The sequence below is a fragment of the Mastomys coucha genome, unplaced genomic scaffold (assembly GCF_008632895.1).
Source record: "Mastomys coucha isolate ucsf_1 unplaced genomic scaffold, UCSF_Mcou_1 pScaffold6, whole genome shotgun sequence".
Lineage (NCBI taxonomy): Eukaryota > Metazoa > Chordata > Mammalia > Rodentia > Muridae > Mastomys > Mastomys coucha.
In genome coordinates, this window is record NW_022196912.1 from 102,908,617 (window position 1) to 102,927,298 (window position 18,682).

Below are 18,682 nucleotides of genomic sequence, written 5' to 3' on the forward strand. Positions count from 1 at the left end.
AAATGTCATTAATACAATCACATTGCTTAAAAATGCATTTAAATAATAAGAAAGGAAACTAAATTGCCTCCTGACATGTCTGTATCAACCCTTGGGAATCTTTAAAACGCACAAGTTTCCTGGGTCTCTCCTTAGAGTTTCATAAATGGAATGTTATGGAATGTTGGCCAGGACTTCTTAAAAAGAATTCTGTTCAGGTGATTCCAAATGTAGCAGTAGCAAGTACTGATGCATCTCTGATTTATTTGTGTATTTCCACAGCCATTTCTTGGGGCTTGGCACATGGCAGGCATACAGAAGGTGCTCTGAAGAGGTCTGGCAGTTGGGAAGACCTAAGCCCTATGACTTACTGTATACATTGGATAGCTAATTTCTTCTTTATCTGGGATAAAGATGAGTATCAAAGGTGACTATGCCCAATGCTGGGCTCCTTAAGTGTCAGTAGGCACTTCTCACTCCCTCCCTTTCTCTGAATTATCATGGCTTTGTGAAGTAACAAGAGGAGAGGGAAAGTTGGTCTCTGGGGCTCTATATCAGCCACTCGAGGGACAATACTAAACTTCTCCAGTACTAGCACTTCTCTGCTACCATGGATCTTGTCCACCTTGTGACAATGACTTTGGGCTTCTGCAGGGAAAAGCTGGTAGCACTGGCTGATCCCTTCCTTACAGGTTTGTGTCTGGTTGATGTTGAATTGTTGCCTGATATCTGCAACTAAGGGCCAATGAAGCTAATTTCTAGGTCCTTCTGTCCTGGTTCCTGAGGATGGTGGAGTATGCAGCCTTAGAGAGAGCATAGTGACCAGCAGGAGGCCTGCAGAGGGAGACAGGAGGGTCTTTGGGGGAAGGTAGAGGCAGTGGCATAGGAGAGAGAGAGAGAGAGAGAGAGAGAGAGAGAGAGAGAGAGAGAGAGAGAGAGAGAGAGAGAGAAAATGAATGAATGAGAATGACTACTTACCTCATTGTCTGTTGGGATAGACAGAACCTGCTCTCCAATCTGTCTCTAACCCAGTTCTGACAATAATCATGGAAGGATATATTCATAAAATGAACATCTTCAAATTATGAAATTGAACAGAGAAATTTTGGAATGCTTAGGAGAATTAATGGCTCAGGCAATTATTCTTCCAGGCCTGACAATTCTGTAATCTCTGTGACTCCCATGGGAGGAAGGGATGTATTCTTTCCACCCTGAAGTCCCAGCTGGGACAGTCTGAAAGGCTGGACCAAGTAAGCTAGCTATTCTGAAGTTGTCCCAGATGCAAGTCTTTCAAAGAAACAATTTCAATGCAGCCGAAATAGGATCAAGGCCAGGAACTAGAGCAGCAGATCTTTATCTAATGCATACATTTTAATAATTTTAATGTATATCGAGCCACAATTTACCCTAAAGTTAATAACAACTTTTAGGTGCAGGTGTTTGTGTCTCCCCTGGACTCAAGATCTATTATTAAACCAGGGATGACACTCATAACCAAATTTCTCAGGCCTGAACTGTGGTATGGCAAAGTTCTCTCTTTTAGGTGGGATGACAGAAATTCCCCGTGTTAGCTCATAAATTAGTTTTTAAAAAATGAAGATTAGTAGGTGTTAAAATGAATTAGCAGCTAATTGACAAAAAATATTAAAACATTTTTAAAGAGTGGGAAAGATTTGCAGAAAGCAGTTAACTGTGTAAAGCATTTCATGGAAGGGAAATATTTCAGCTTCTCTGATTATGGGTCACGTGAGCAGTGTTTGCAGTCCAATTTGCTTAGTCTCCTTTTTCTGGGGAAGAGTCCCTCCCCCATCCTGGGGTTTTCTGCCTTAGCAGCCCTGTGCAGCATTAGAGAATCTGAGACCCATAAAGACACACAAGCTAAGGTAGTGTTAGAAATGTGTATGTGACTCTTTGTGACTTATGGTTATCTCTCTCCCTCTCTACCTCCCTCTCTCCATCTAAAAGGTCCTCAATTTAAAAATCAAATGAACAAATACACAAAATTAGGATCTAATCCAAGGATCTGGAAGGTATCAGAGAATAACAAAGTATTGTGTGTTCCTTTATCCATTTATATCTTTTTATAACTATTGTGTGAAGCATTTGAAAATGGTGACAGATGCACTAGGAATGTCCCCTGGAGTAACCCTGCCTACAGTCTCCTTTCAGAGGTGCTTATTGTACAACTTGTGGACACCATTCATACTTCTGTCTGACAGGCCCATGGCAGGATCAGGCAATCTTGTAAAGTGGACCAGATAATATTTTTAGATTTGGGGACCAGTCAGCCTGTTACAATCGCTTGACTCTGTTGTTTAATGTAAAGGGCCATAGACAATTACTGAGAAGAAAAACATGACTATGTTCCAATAAAACTTTATTCACAAAACAAATGATAGACTGGGTTTGGCCAGAGATTGTGGATTGTGACTCATTATTTGAAAGGCTATTATAGTACTTGAAAGGGTGACTTGTATAAAAACAGTGTATGAAAAAAAGTGCCCCCAGAGGGTTGCAACAAGGGAGACCTGATTTTGATGATGGAGTATCCTCAGAAAAGATAGTGGCCAGTTATATTGAATGAGAGATGTGTGTGTGTGTGTGTGTGTGTGTGTGTGTGTGTGTGCATACACATAAGTTATGATCTTGTTAAAATGACCCCACTTTAATACTTCTTGTAGCTATAAGACGTGTTTCAGCATGAGTCATACAGCCTTGCAGGGAGGGAAGGCACACATGACACAGGTTCCACTCAAAGCTCCCTGTCTTTCAGAGAAGGGTCCTTGAGCCCTGATGACTACGACCACTGAAAGAGGGACTCAGAGAAGAGCTAGTCCTCTCTTCAAGACTGGACTAAGGCCAAACAAACTCTTTCATTGGTTATTTAGTGAAGGCAAAAGATACAGAAATTCAAATGAAATTGGAGCATTAAGGGAAACCAGAGGGAAGAATAAGATATAAGTACATGTAGTTCACGTACAGATTCCTAACGCTACCTCAACCCATGTGTCCTTATGGGTCTCAGATTCTCTAACATTCCACACGGTCTTTCCAGTTCTAATACCTTCTAGTTAGGTTTTGCTTTAGCCCGAGGACATCCCTATCCCTAAGTAATTGATGACACATGAGGTTTGCCATTAGGAATGGTGTAGGTAGAGGGCCTCACTCTCAACATACAAAGAGGATCCAGGGAAAAACATGCCAATTAGCTTACTTAGCTAAAAGTAGAATGTATGTAAGGAGAATAAAGTGCCGATAGAAATGATACTAATATTAGGAGTAGTCCTTCTATCTGGGGATGATCCCTGCTTCACTCTGACATGGCATTTTCTATGCATTTTTCTGTAATATACTCTGGGTCTTTCCTGGACACTAATTATAGACACACAGGACAATAATGACAATGCTGTAACAAGAGGGTGACTCTGTCACAGCAGAATAAGCATGGGAAGCCTGTACTAAGTAAGGAGGGAGAGAATCTCCAGGCCCCGACGGGTATAGGGCAGGTAGCTGCAACTTCCATTGCTCTCCAAGTCTCCGGCCTTGGTGTTCAGCTTGGCAGCAATGACAAGGAGGATGGAGCATGGAGCATGGGCACACAGTTTCCTCGTTCTCCGTAGCCTCAGCAGGTTGAAACTGTTCTGCCAGTGGAGATGGGATGAGAGTGAGAACTGGTACCTTCTTCATGTTCTCTGCAGCTGCCCTGCCATCATGGTCAATGATGCTTGTCTGTCTCCACCAAGCTAGCTTGCCACGTGCAAGGGGGAACATCTGCTTCCACATCCGACAGACTGCAAGGCCCTGAAGCCTTGGCGTCAGAGTGGCTTCCTGCAGAAGCCAGGCGTGGGGCCACTGGCTATGTCTGTGTAAGGACAGGGTGGTGCAGGGTTCTGGTGCCATTGGGACGCTGCCTGGGATGATTAACTTTAAATGTTAGCTTTACTGGAAACATTTTCCAGGTGTGTCTATGGTGGTTTTTCGAGAAAGGTTTAGCTAAGAAGTGAGGACTTAACCTGATGCTAGGTTACCCTGGGTGTAGGGGTCAGGCACCATTCTATGGGGTGTGGTCTTGTACTGAATAAAACAGGGAGAGAGCTGAGTGCCAGCATCCATCTTATCCTTTCTTTCCACTTCAGATACAGTGTGACTAGCCGTCATATGTACCCTTGCTGCTATGATTGTTCTGTAGTGATGGATTGTTCTTTCAAACTGAGACAGCATAAATACTTCTTTTAAAAATTCTTTTTGTCGGGCATTTGGTCATAGTAATGCATAAAGTAACTAATAAAGTACTTGTTGCCCCCTTTCCCCCATCTCCAGGCAGCTGATATGGCCAACTCACTGTGTTTTAAGGTCACCGAATGTCTAAAGCAAGACCTGACCAGAGAGAGGTAAACACTAAGTTCATAATTTAAGCAATCTATCATCAGAATGTGTTATATCTCCTTGTCTGTGTTTCTGTTACCTTTCTAGAAGGGTTCATTTCTCTTGATACCACCACAGTAGTAAGGCTTCCTGGACCCATCTGCTTAGAGCCTTGGAGCAGGTGTTTCTAGCAGGACCTGCTTCTAACCTATTGCCAGGGCTGAAAAGGTAACACGGGGCAGGGAGCGAGGACCTGTGCTCTGATTTAAGATGAGTGGCTTCAAGTACAAAATCCCCTGTGGATTGAATAAGAAATGAAACCTCTCTGCACCCGTTTCTGTACTTGCAAATGAGGGATCATATGGATTCCTGTCTCTAAATAATCTCACTTTCCAAATGCTGGTATACTTTGTATTGCTCTTTCAAATTTAGCTGGCTTTCCTCAGTGTTGGTGTTAACAGTAGTCCCACTGACAGAGTCCTATCTGTGTTGATTGTATGAGCACTTGTAGTATTTCCTACAACCTTCTTTGCTTTAGATAACAGTATAGGCAATGTGCTCTGGTTCCAGGTCTCTTCAGGAATCAGGTTTTTCCTGATGATCAATAGAGCCCTGCCTCCCTCCTCCTTCTAACCAAACTGGCTCTCCATCCCTGCTAGTCCCAACACAGCCTTGCCATGTGACTAACCCTCACATCTGAAGGCCAGTGTTTCTGAGGATGGCAACCAAGGATTACTTCACTAGCATTGTGAGCCTGCTTCAGACCCACTGCCCTCCCATCCATCAGTGCTTTAGGCACAGTGACTGGTAGAAGAATGCATAAATTATCTCCTCTTGGGCCCAAATAAACATTTATGCTTGAGGAAAATAAAACACAGGCCAGATCATATGAAAGTTATAAAATGAATGTGTTTAATGAAATACTCAGAACCTGTAACTGTCAACTTGTTAATTATAAGTCAGTTCATTCCTATACAGTTTCATACCAGTTATATATACTCAGTGCTCAGTGTGGGTTACAGGTGGCTTCCAGTGTGGTTGTCATAGAGTAGGGTGAGGCCCAATGCTAGGAGTATCAGAGCTTGAGTCTTCAGGGAGCTCTGTTCAGATCTTCCCACTCTGTATGGGGACTGTGATCAGCAGGTTTCTTGAGTGACTCTCTGTGCTCTCTGGACTATAGATTCTTGAGATTCCCAGGACTGAAGAGATGCTAAATAGTAAGGATGGTTGCTGAAAGATCAAAACTTAACATGGTAGGGTGGTAACATCTAATACTGGCTAAATGTAAAACTTGCCAAAAAACTTTAAAAATGCAAATAAAGATGTCTGGGCCCTACCCCAACACCTCAGGCCCGTTACATGTTTTTATGAGGAGTGACATCTGGGAATCTATTTTTAAAACACTCTCTAGGGCATTCTAATGACTAGAGCACCCTTGCAACGGAGGAGAGTGTACCACTTCAGGAATCCTCCAACTTTAACATTACTAACCTAGTGTCTGACTTTGGATTTTGACTCAGCTGCTTTGGACGAAGCCCTAGATAGTGCAATTCAAACAAGCTCTGGGTAATTCTGACACCATTTGTCCACCAACCAGACTTTGAGCATCAGTGACCCTGGGCTAGAGAATAGTCAGCTTGGGCCCTTTAGTAATCTTGGTTCCCAGGAAGCTTATACTGGGGATTTATGTTCTGATGTGACTGTGTTGGTAGGGGACCTGATGGGAGGTCTTTATGTCATGAAGGCTCCACTGTCATGAATAGACTCATGCTGGTTATAAAATAATCGAGGCTGTGTGTCTGGTCTTTTTCTCTTTTGGACTTTCTGTTCTCCAACAGTTGGATGATACAGCAAAATGGCCTTCATCAGATGGTGCCATTTGACTTGGACTCCTTTAGCCTTGAGAACTATGAAAAGTAAATTTCTTTTATTTAGAAATTACCCAGTCCCTTGAAATTCAGTTACAGCAGTATAAAATGGACCAAGATATTCTGAAAGTCTTGAAAAGAGATACTATTCAGGTTTTCTCCAAAAGGCTTAGGATTCTAACATAAGACCAAGGGAGGAAGAGAGGCTTGGTGGGCTCAGTTTCATGGACTTGACTCGATAATGGAGTGATGTATGGACTATGTGCTTCTTCCCAAGGCCAAGCTGTTTTGGGTATTTCCTAGATTTTAGATCATAGAGGAAAACCAGTTTACTTAGCCTGAAGAAGCTGACTTATGGTTGTTATTTTCTCCCCTGGATGTTCATTCCTCAGAGAAACCCTTATGATGTGATTCCATATTGTTCTGAGACTACATCTCTTAAGGAAGTCTATAAATTCCCTGGCATCTTTAATAAGAATACCTTCATTTCTTAAACCACCAGAATGGATTCTGTGGTTTGCTATTGAGAACCCTAACCTGATATGTGGGCAGAGGGAGGCAGGGATCAAAGCTACGGAAACCTGACTGACTGGCTAGTCATCCTTATACATGCTGAGCCAGTAAATGTCCTGGGGATTTTAAGTTCTTTATTCTCCAAATGTGCCTATAGTTTATTTCCTGATATTATGCTTGTTCCATTTTGACTGTTCAATTGAAAACTTCTTGAGGGCAGCAATGAGTCTTCTTTGATATTTTCATTTATTTGTCCATTCAGTCAATAGGTGTTGGGTATCTGGCATCTGGTATCTGGTCTGACTGAACCTAGGCTAGAGTCATTCTCAAAGTGGTGGCAAGCAGTGAATATTCTGAAGGACATTTCTCTAATGTCTTGGGATAGGACTAACTGCCATTCTAAAGAAAGGGACATAAAGCCAAGAGGTCAGTTCAAAGCATTTATAGTGGACTTTCTTACAGGTTTTCTCGAGGATAAAGAGGACTGTTCTACTTATGTATGGCTATAGTGAAAGTAATAGAAATTGCATGACAGTTTGAGGAATTTGGCTCAGGGCTTGCTGGGGTTAATTTTCAGTCCTGTTTAAGGCAACAACTAAAACACCTATATCAATGCCTGGGAATGTTTAAGATCAGGGATTGGGCTCAGGCTGCTGGGGAAAATATGAACTTGTTAGGTCACAGGGAAACCAAGACATTCCATGCTGTATTTCTTAGTCACAGTGGAGAACAAGTGGGATAAACTGAGGGGCTCTTTCTATAGAGCAGGAGGAGGGAAGAACCAAGAAAGGGAGGAGTTAAAATTAATGCAGCAGCTCTCAGTTTTGGTAATTGGGCAACAGATCCCATGAGACATCTGTATGAAGTGTGTCTCAGTGTAACCTTGTTCAGGGAATGCATGGGAGAAGCATGTGACCACACACTCCTGTCGCACATGTGCTCCTGCTACAACAAGTGTCACAGTCTAGTGGCTTAAGGAATGGAAATTATCCTCTCACATTGCTGGAGGCTGTTAAGCCTGAAATCAGGTAGTTGGAAAAGTCATATTCCCTTCTCAAGATTCTCAGGAAGGATCCTTCTCTATTGCTGTGGCTGTTGGCAGCCCTTGGCATTCTTTGCTTTATAGAGGCAACACTCTGTCTTTCCATCGCTTATAGCTGAGTCTCCCTTCTGTGTGTCTTCAAATGCCCCTTATTAGAAAAACACAAGTTAGTGGCTTTAGGAATGACTTTACTCAGGTGTCAAATACTTGCAGAGACTCTACATCCAGATAAAGTCACTTTGAAAGGTGTTAGAGTTTAAATGTGTCCCCCCACATTTCATCTGTTAAAAACTTCATACCCAAAGCTCTATGTGTTAATAGTAGTTGAGAAATCAGACCTTTGAAAGTGATAGACTGATGAGAGTGGTTTTCTTCATGAATGTAGTTATCCACACATTTATTAACAAGTTAACAAATTAATGGTTTGTGCTAATTAATATTGACTAGAAACTTGACAGAAGCAAGAATCCTCAAGGAGGCAAACCTCTGGCATCTCTCTGAGGGAGTCTCTAAGTGAAGTAATTGGAGAGGGAAGACCCACTTTTAACGTGGTCAGCACAATTCCATGGGCTAGGGTCCTGGTCTAGATTAAAAAAAAAAAAGAGAGAAATTAGGTTGATTGCCAGCATTCTTTAATCTGTGCTTCCTGACTGCAGAGGCAGTGTGACCAGATGCCTTAAACTTACGTTGCCGTGTCTTCCTGGTCAAAATGTCCTCTCAAGCTGGACATTGGAATAAATCCGAATTATTGCTTTTGCCGGGTCTTCTGCCACAGGCACGAGCAATTACATAGTTTTATGTTCAGAGAGAGTGTCTCTAAGAAGCCAACCTGCATTTATTTCTTATGTAGGCTCTCTTCACCAGATGCCCTCTGCCACACAGTGCAATAAGAAAGCTTTCATCAGTGATCATGCTCTTGAAATTGGGACCAGAATAAAACCTGCTTTCTTTGCAAGCTAACCAGGTTGTGTTATTTGGTTATGGTAACGAAGAATGGGACTAAATAGTCTTAAGATAGAACATCGTATCTTTGTGAAGAATGAAGTTCTGTCATAGCACAGTGGTTGAAGGTTCTTCCTGCTGTGTGAACACTACTATGATTTAAATGCATATATACATTCATGTTAGCAAACAGCTTCCTTCATGTGGACAATATATATGGAGTAGGAGGTGAGAAACCCTAATATATATCTTGAAGTTATTGGGCACAGAGGTTGTATCAGTATGAACCTGGTGATGGGGACAATGAAAGAGGAGACTAAACGGAAGTGTCACCTAAGACGATAACTAGCATGTATACTGACACACTGATGCTGGCAGAAGCTCACACTGACTCTTGTCAAGTGTCAGGCCTGGAGCTAAGCATGCTAGGTGATTTGTTTTAAACTTAACTATCACATTAACTCCAAAATAGGTCCTATGATCTCCATACCATTGAAGAGATAAAAAGATGTGAGATTCTAGAAGAATGGCTGACTCCAGAGGATCCTAGACTTGATGCTTTAACTTCAGACTTCAAACACATGCTTCTGCATGCTCGATGGTTCACAATGTTTGTTCACTAAAGACAGAGCTGAGAATTAAATATAGGTAGTTCAGTGCTAAGGACAACTCTGTACTTAACCTAGAAACCAGAGAGGATCAGGACAGAAAGATATTCTTTCTGCTATTAACCACACTGCACTCAGAGGATAGATCTAAATAAGAATAGTTGCCTTGACTCACAGTGGGGTTAGGCTGACTGTATCCTAGAACCAACCATGTTGCATATGTGTGAACTACCAAACATCATGGCTTAGCCACCCAGTACACCTTGGCGTACCAGTTACTTCCTATCTTGATTGCAGAGCTGACTGGAAGCTCCAGTTTGCTGCTGCTGTTCTTTACTGCAAGAGTGTTACTATACATTGTGCAGGGGAGATGGATCAGTGGGTAAAGTGATAGCTGTGCAAATGTGAGGACCAGAGTTCAGGTCCCTAGGACCCACATGGAAGCTAGATAGGCATGATAGCCTACCTGGTAGTTCTAAGAAGGCAGGGATGGGGGTATCCAAGGTAGACCAGTTAGATTAGTTGAATCAGTAAGAGACCATGTCTCAGTAAAGTGGAAAACAATTGAGAGAAAGATGCCTGACACCTCTGGTCCCCATATGTGCACACATGTATATAGGTGCCCATGCATCTCATAGCTACCTATATATAAACACTTAGACACACTCGTAAAAAGAGAGTATTATCACAGATTGCTGGTATAAAAGGAGAGCAAAATTAAAAACTCTAAATCTGGTTTCTTCGAATACATATTTCACTTCACTGTAAAATCACAAAGTCATTACTTGAACCATTGTAAGTCAGGGACCCATGTCATAACTATTCATTCCTGGCCCAGGTATCATGCATGGCAGGTTCTGCACACACACCGCATGGCTTGGGGGTACCCTTTCTCTCTGATATGAGAGCAATCGCACTATGGTCTTCACTGTGAAGTCTAGGCTTTGCCTGCCAGATGCATTTCATGACACTAATAAACATTCACATCTACCTGGAGTACTTAGAAAACGCTCCATGAAGCAGTCCATTTCCTTTCCTGAAAGCCCAGGGAACATGAACTGAAACACACATACACACAATGGGACTGACAATGTCATTATTGGAACTGATGTACACTGACTCCAGCCAGCCTATTTTTATTTGCAGCAGTTACATTTCACAAAATGGAACATAATAACTACAGTCAATAGATACGTCGTTGTTTTTATTTAAACTCATAAACGTACTAGCATCCATAAAGGCTTATTTCCTCCACTGAAGAGTAAAACATGCATGGAGGAATTGGGATTCAGACATCCACTAAGACAAGGGTGTCCAGATTTCCAAACATCGTGCTTTGGATGGTTGGTGTAGATGGTAGCAAACCAAAGACTTGGGGGAAGGAGAAGGAAGGAGACTGATGTGGTTAATTTATTTTGCTCCCTTTGAAGATAAGAAGAGTTAGGAAGATAGAGTTGAGGGTAAGAGGGTATGCTGAGAGTTGTGTTCTAGGAGTAAGGGGGCAGCCTGATCTTTAGAGTGCTCTCATCTCTCTGCCAGAGTTTGTTATGTGGGTTATGCAGTCAGGTGCAACGCTGAGTGAGCCACTGCTTTAAGAGACCTGGGATTTCTCCTAGCAGGCCAGATCTCAGACATCCTCATCTACATCCATCTATATACCTGTTTCAGCTTTGACTGGTATTAAAAGCACACACACACACACACACACACACACACACACGCAAACAACAAAGCATAGAAATATTTTGTAGAAGTTGTAGTATGTCAGTATGTCCCATAGTACACCCCCCTGTCCATAATCTTTACTTGCAATGAGTCATTGATCTGGCTCAAGGCTTCTGGCTTTTGGGACACAGTCAATATTGGATTCTTACCCGGACTCCTTCCAGCTATCCTGTTGTCCTGTCATGAGATCCTGCAGTTTTGGATCCACAGGACTGGCCCTCTCACATGCCCCAATAGTTTACAGATGCTGTAAATTTTGGGGTGGGCCTAGGCAGTGCCCTGGATCTGGACCTGGGTCATAGCTGAGCTGGTCTTCCTGCTGGCTCTCCCTTATCTGCACTACCAGGGCAAGCTCTCCAGCACTGTTCCTGCTAGGCCACCCAATGCCACCATCTGCAGGAAGCAGGGTCAGCTCATCTGTTCTAATGCCTTCGGAGATGACTTACCCACACCTACATCTCCAGAGCCAGCTCCACTGTGCAGCCCAGTCAAGGTCTGAGCTCTACTTTCCCAAGTGCTGCCACTGGCAGGGGGCTGGGCTGGCTGTCCGGCTTGAATGACTAGCTCTCTCAATTACCTCAGGGCTGTGGGCAGGCAGGGTATCACTCCTGCTCCTCTCCCTCAAGGTGGTCAAGGGGTGGGGCTAGCTCACGTTCCCCCTCCACCAGGGCTAACTCTACTGTGCTGCCCAAACAAGGTTCAGGACCCACCGTCCCAAGAAGGCACAATTTTGTTTTTATTTTATTTTATTTTTTATTTTTTTGTTATTTTTAGCTCTAGGGCCATGCTCTGAGGATTGCTATTTTAGCTCTGCCAGTTACAATAGTTGTAAGTCATTACAGCAGTTGAGCCAATAAGGCAAGTTAAAATGGAGTAACTGTGTGTGTCTGTGTTTTTTATCCATGAATTCAATGTTCTTGGGCTGGGGTTGGTAGTGTGGTCCATTCCCAGAGCTTAGGAGGGGTAGCAAAAGCTCCATGCAACACTGTAGGGTCCATATTAGTTGTTTATCCTTTCCCATTTAAAACAAAGCTATTGACCATCTACCACATGTAGGTTTTGAGGTATGATTATAACAAAATAGCATCATTCATGGCTGTTTTGATGGCAGTGAGTCAGCTGACCTGGCTAAATACAAGCCAAGTGGGTGAAAACTAGGAAGTCTTAGAGTTGCTGCAGTTATCTGAAGAGACAGGCTCTGAGTCCGAGTCTGTCCTATGGACAGATGTCTTGGAGGATCCTAGAGACACCCAGCCATTTTCTTTTATCTTCCTAAGACTTAAGCTCCCAATGGAGAGTGTAACTGGCTTAGGGTTGCCTCAGGGGTTAGGAACTCAAGTATCCTTGGGAAACGGGTCATTCCCTTCAAAAATTAAAGCCACTTTTCAGAGTTAGACATTTACCCAAATTGACTTTTGCTACAGAAGGGTCAAATTCTGAAGTCTCCAGATCCATCCTGCCCTTCCTTGGTCTGAGGAAGTTAGGGAAGGGTGTACCAGGAGTCCTCTTGATGCCTCAGTTTCCATGTCTGAGTAATGAGCTGCCGTGTTTTCTTGGGATAGTATTTGCTCCAGATGGCTGGAGATGTTCATCCCACCTCCAAACAAAAGAAGACAAATGAAACCTATTTCACTCATTTCCTAGCCACACACAAGGCTGGCAAATCTTACACAGTACTCGGATGCCACAGCAGGGTGGTGGGGTTGGGGCTTCCTGGGAATTGTTCCTATTTCTTTAGGAACCATCCTTCAGGATGCTTTGCAATAGCATCTTTGGTAGATGAGCCACTGAAGGCTTCTCTCATAGCTCCCTTGACCTAATATCAATTGCATCTGCGGTCATCCAGTTTCCCCCTTCTGGACAGTGTGACTGGCATTTCTGTTGTAACTGGGTCACAGCCTAAATAGGTCATTTTGGTTTCCTAAATGTGGTAATCCTGAGATGGGTTGAGCAGGGGTGGGGGAGGGGGGTATGCATCACTGGAGTAGGAGGGGAAGGGGAGGGGGGAGCTTGGAGCTTGGAGTCCCTCTTGGGGTGGGGGAGGTGGAAATCTGATGATAGGGCCTGGAGGGAGAAATGGCTGTGGGCTTTGAACCAAGTGGAAGATGGTGTGTGTAAGAATAGCCTACTTCTGTCTGACCTGATCTGTGATGGTGATGGAAAAAGACAAAGGACCCTGGGTCTCCTAGCAGCTGCAGACATGGGACAAGGCAGGGGAAGGAGGAGGGGGGTGAGGGGCTGTTAAAGGCAGAATTGTCCACCCCAATCACATTTTGAAATGTTAACCCCAGATACCTCCAAATATAACTATACAAGGAAGCTAGGAAGTCAAAATTAGGTTGTTTGAGTGGGATCTGTGCAAATATGGCTTGTGTTCTTACAAGGAGTGGACATTTGGACACAGGCACATTCCCAGAAAAGACCATGTGTTGACAGGAAAAGGCAGTGTGCTCTGAACCAAGGAGAGTGGCTTAGAAGAAACCAGTCCCTACTGTGTTAGCTCCTTTTGGAGGAAACCAATCTTACTGTGTTACTTGCATCTCTTGATGCATGATCAAGTTCTTATAAACAACTTAAGGAAGAAAGCATTTATTTCGGATTATGGTTTGAGGGACCTGTCTACTCTGGTAGAGAAGGTACAGAAATAGGAGTGTGGAGTGGCTCACACTGCTTCCACAGTCAGGAAGCAAAGAGATGAACGTTAATGTTCACCAGGTTTCCTCTTCTCCCACACTTTTATTCAGCCAGGGAATCTGGCTCATATATAGGGTGGGACTTCTCAGTTAAGCTTCTCTGGAAACTCCCTGACAGATATGTCTAGAATGGTAGGTATTTCCCCCTCAGTAATTCTAAATCCAGTCAAGCAGGAAGGGAAGAAGTCAGCACAAATATTGACTCTATGGTCTTGGACTGTTTACCTTAAGACCATGAGGAAATACTTCTATTGATAAAGTCACCCAGCCTGTGGGAATTTGTCATGGCAACCCCTGTGACATACACAAGGCTGTCTGCCAGCGGATAGGGCTGTATTCCCCTCTATTTTCTCACCTGGGGCTAAACGTGTGGCTCTTTGGACTCTGTTAGATTTGAGGGATGAACTCTTGGAATGCATTGGTCCTGAACTTCTGGTAACAGCTTTTACATCCTTTCCCCTCACCTTAGGAACTTCCCTGTTGCTAGCCTACAGAGGCAGCCTAGACAGGCTAAGCTTCCTTCCTTCCCAGCCCTCTGACCTTTCCCCCTTCTGCTATGAATCCTAGCAGACCCTCATGCCATAGGATCAGTCCAGTGCCACCAGCTTTCTTGAGAGAGGGTACAGCACTTTATTTTTGTGGGAAGGAGAACTGGCATCTCATGGGTCACTGAGCTAGAGGCTTGCTGAGTCTCTTGATGGGGCAACTGAGTCTACTTAACAATAGAAGTATTTCCTCAAGGTCTCAAGGTGAGCTGTCTTAGACCACTGGGTCAATAGGCTTCTTCCCTTACTCTTTGAAAGATTTAGACAGTTACTCAGATCTCAGGTCCTGGATCTTTTGCACCATCCATACAGAGTGATGAAGAACACAAGAAAAGGTGTCCCAGAATAATTGTATGTTTTAAATACTCTTCTGAAATTCCATGTTTATTTGGCTCTTCAGGTTAAGAGCCTCTGATCCAACCTGAAAGGACCATGAAATACTTCCCCTTTCTTCTAAACATTTAAAAATCAGCATCTAATTGTCCATTACTATTATATAAATACAATTTGATATATATCTAAAATTCTAGAACTAATGAGGCTGAGGAAGGGGAATTAGGAACCTAAGCCAGTCTGGCCTAAATAGTAAGACTGTCTCAAGAAAAAGAAACCAAGACATTATCCATTTATAAGTTGACAGATATTTAAGTTGTTTCCAATTTCTTGTTACTGGGAACAGAATAGCAATGAACATGGAGGAGCAAGTATCTCTATAGTGATAGGTACAGTTCTTTGAGTGAATGTTCAAGAGTGCAATCTCTGGACTGTGTGATGAGTCAAATTTCATCTTTTTGAGAAATGTTAATACTGACTTCAATAGAGGCTGTACAAGTTTGTATGCCCACTATTAGTAAATAAGTGGCTCCTTTTCCCTAGATCCTCCAGCACATGCTGTCCTTTGTTTTATTGATCTTGGACATTTTGACTAGAGTAAGAGAAAAATTTAATTTAATTTTCCTTTCTTGGTGGCTAAGAAGACACTTGGGTTTTGCCTTTTGAGAACTCTCTGCTTACTTCTATACCCAAGTTAAAATTTGGCTATTTGTTTTCTTGCTGGTCAGTTTTTTGTCATTATTCACATATTCTAGGAACTAACCTCCTAGGAGATGTATAGTTGGTAAAGATTTTTTCCTATTCTGTAGCCTGCCACTTTGCTTGAATGATGGTGTCTTTTGGTGTGTGGAAGGTTTTTTTTTTTTTTAGCTTCATGAGGACCCGATTATTAATTGTTGGTCTGAATGCCTGTTTTATTGGTGTACTGTTTGGAAGGCTCTTTCTTGTGTTAAGTTCAAACCTATTCACTTCTCTTCTCCCAAACTTAGGATGCCTAGTCTTAAGTTGAATTCTTTGATTGTTCTGGAGCTGAGTTTTGTGTAGGGTGATAGATAGAGATATATTTTATTCTAGTACATGTCTCTATCCAGGTTGACCAGCAGTTGGACCCCCTACACAGCATCATTTGTGGAAGATGCTGTCTTTTCTCCAGTGTGTATTTCTTTGGCTTCTTTGTCAAAAATCAGGTGTCTGTAGGTGTGTGGAATTATATCTGTGTTTTCTTTTCCTTTGAGTACCATGTCTGTTTTTATGACAATGCCATGTTGATCTTATTACTACAGCTCTGTAATGCAACTTGAAATCTGAGATTGCTCCAGCAATTCTCTTATTGTTCAGGATTGTTTTAGCCATCTTGTGGTTTATGTTTATTTGTGTGTGCCTGTGTGTGTGTGTGTGTGTGTGTGTGTGTGTGTGCATGTGTGTGTGGTGTGGTGTGTTTCCCTATGAAGTTTAAGATTTTTTTCAATCTCTGTGAAGATTGATAATGAAAAGGGGTGGATTTACACAATGGAATATTATTTAATATTAAGAACAATTTATGGAGTCACCATATAATGAGGGAGGCAATGCCCCACTTAGACATCTTATGCTACCAAATAAACTCTTTGTGCCAGAATGGGTTACATCTTGTTGAGTTGTTGGCCAAAGGAGTCCCATATATCCTTGTTCACTACCAAATATTACAGGCTATTTGTTACTCTCTGCAACATGACAAGAAAGCCCCATTATAGAAGACACTGCTTACTTATGGTAACAAACAGAGAAATTGATCTTGTGCCCAACTAGGATCTTCCCATTATTGACTAGCATTCATGGTACTGGAAATGTACTTTGCACTCTACTGGAGGAGAAAGGTAATCATCAATCAGTGTCCCCCATCTATAAAACCATGACCTACAACAGGCATCTACCTGTAAGATCCACTGGTATAATAGTGACACAAATTTTATGGGAATAAAAAAAACACTTATTTTTAATTGGATTTAAGGCCTACTCCATGAGATAAAACTCAACATTGTCTAAGAGGCCAAGAACCTGAGACTAGATAGGTCATGGACCCTACTTATAGAATTCATAATTCTACTTCTAGAATTCTGGTAGGGGAATATAGCAATTGAATGACTCCTAATGATATACTGTCAATACCCACAGATCAATGTATTATTCAACCTTCATCAGAGAATCTTCTTCTTGAAGAAGATAGAAATTAACATGGACTCAAAACTGGATGGTGTGCAGAGAGTGAAAGACTTTGGAACACTCAGGCCTAAATGGATATCCTTATCAAACACCTGCTATCAAGGCTCAGGGATTTATGAGGAAGAGGAGGCAGAAAAATTGTAAGAGTCAGAGATGGCTGGTGGCTCCAAGAAGACAACATCTTCCAGACACGACAGGATGTGATACTTAAAGGTAGTATGAAAGCATGCACAAGACCTGCACAAGCTCAAACAAGACAAAAACCTAGCACTGAGATGGAGGAGTCCCTCAAAGTCATACTCTAACCAAGAAGCTATTTATAACTAAAACTTGCTAGGAGAGGAAAAAATCAGTTTTTTCCCAATGCATTGTCCCTTGGTACATCAACCACACTGCAGGGCAGCCCCCATGCCCAGAAGTTGTTGGCCAACTCAAAATAGACTCTCTCTCTCTCTCTCTCTCTCTCTCTCTCTCTCTCTCTCTCTCTCTCTCTGCAGTCTGTTTGTTTTGGTATTGGTGGTTTTTTGTCTTACTGAGTTTTTGTTTATCTACTTGTTTTAATTTTCATTTTTTAGAGATAAATAGAAAATAGAGGTAGATAGATATTGGGTAGGTGGGGAGATGGAGAGGATCTGGGAGGGGCTGAGGGAGGGAAAGTATTATTGAAATATATGCCACAAAATATTTACATGAAGAAATCAGAAAGCAATCAAACAAAACCTTGAGAATCCAATAATGAAAACAAAACTAAGAAGAACAACACAGCAATAGCAACAATAGCAATAGTATATGGTCTTCATGTAAAGACAATTTTTCCTCTACTTTCCTAATATAGGAACCACATCTCAGGCTTTTTTGTATATGTAAAATCTAGTTTAAACTACATATGATGTGTATGTATAGAGACATGAGAGCAGAAAGAGAATTATGGGGGGACTTAGTGAGAGGAAGTGGAGAAGGGATGAAGGAGGGTAATGGAGACTGAGAGCAAAGTACAATGAATATGTGAAAGTGTCATAATGAAATCATTATTATGTGTTAACAAAACTTAATAAAACATAATTTAGATAATTTTGTTTGATTTTCTTGTCCAACTAAAGTTGGTAGGATGCCTGTAAGATGTTTAGAGGAAAACAATATTAACTGTGAGTTCTTCATCAACAGCTTTTTGTCAGGTTGATAAAAATCTCCTTCTGACTTACTGAGAATTTCATTTTAGAAGCCAAGATTTTTTTCAAATGCTTACACTTTTGTTGATATTATTAGTTAGTCTCTTCTTTTAGCTTGTTAATGTAATGAATTGCAGTGACTGGATATTAAACCAACCCTGAATTCTATGATAAATCTCAGTCATGATATATGATTATTTTTAAAACCATATTATTGGGTTGAATGTACTAAAATTTTGTAAGGACATTTTACACTCACATTCATGAGGAATTCTTGCTGTAAATTTCTTTTCTTAGGTTGTATTTGTTTGACACTGTATTATGTTTGAAAAATACTGGCTGCCCAGAAGGAGATGTTAAATATTCATTCCATTTTAATTTTGTGGGAAATTAAAAGAACTGTTTTAAAGAACTAGCTCTGGCTTTCATAATTTTTTTCTTTCTTTTCTTTTTTTTTTTTAAACCTCTATTATCATGGGTTTTACTCTCATCTCTATTACTTAATTTTCATGCTTCCTTTAAATTTGATTTACTCTCCTTCCCTTTTAATTTTTAATTTTAATTTCTATATGATTAGTAAAATTCTTTTCCTGAGGATACAATTCACCAATGGAGCCATATAGGACCAAAGGTTTTCTCTTCCCACTTCTCTCTCTTATTCTCTCTTTCTCTCTGTCTCTGTCTCTGTCTCTCCCTCT

At 41.7% G+C, this 18,682-nt stretch overlaps 1 protein-coding gene across 1 annotated transcript in view; it reads left to right on the forward strand.

Annotated features, from left to right (window-relative positions):
• The first annotated feature begins 557 nt into the window (after window positions 1–557).
• The window catches only part of Nrxn3 (neurexin 3), a 1,683,426-nt gene continuing 1,665,301 nt past the window's right edge, over window positions 558–18,682 (forward strand). Inside the window, exons 1-3 of the mRNA XM_031355959.1 lie at window positions 558–671; window positions 4,300–4,370; window positions 16,768–17,028. The gene's annotated coding sequence lies outside the window, so the exon portion shown is untranslated. The remainder of the gene's footprint in view (window positions 672–4,299; window positions 4,371–16,767; window positions 17,029–18,682) is intronic.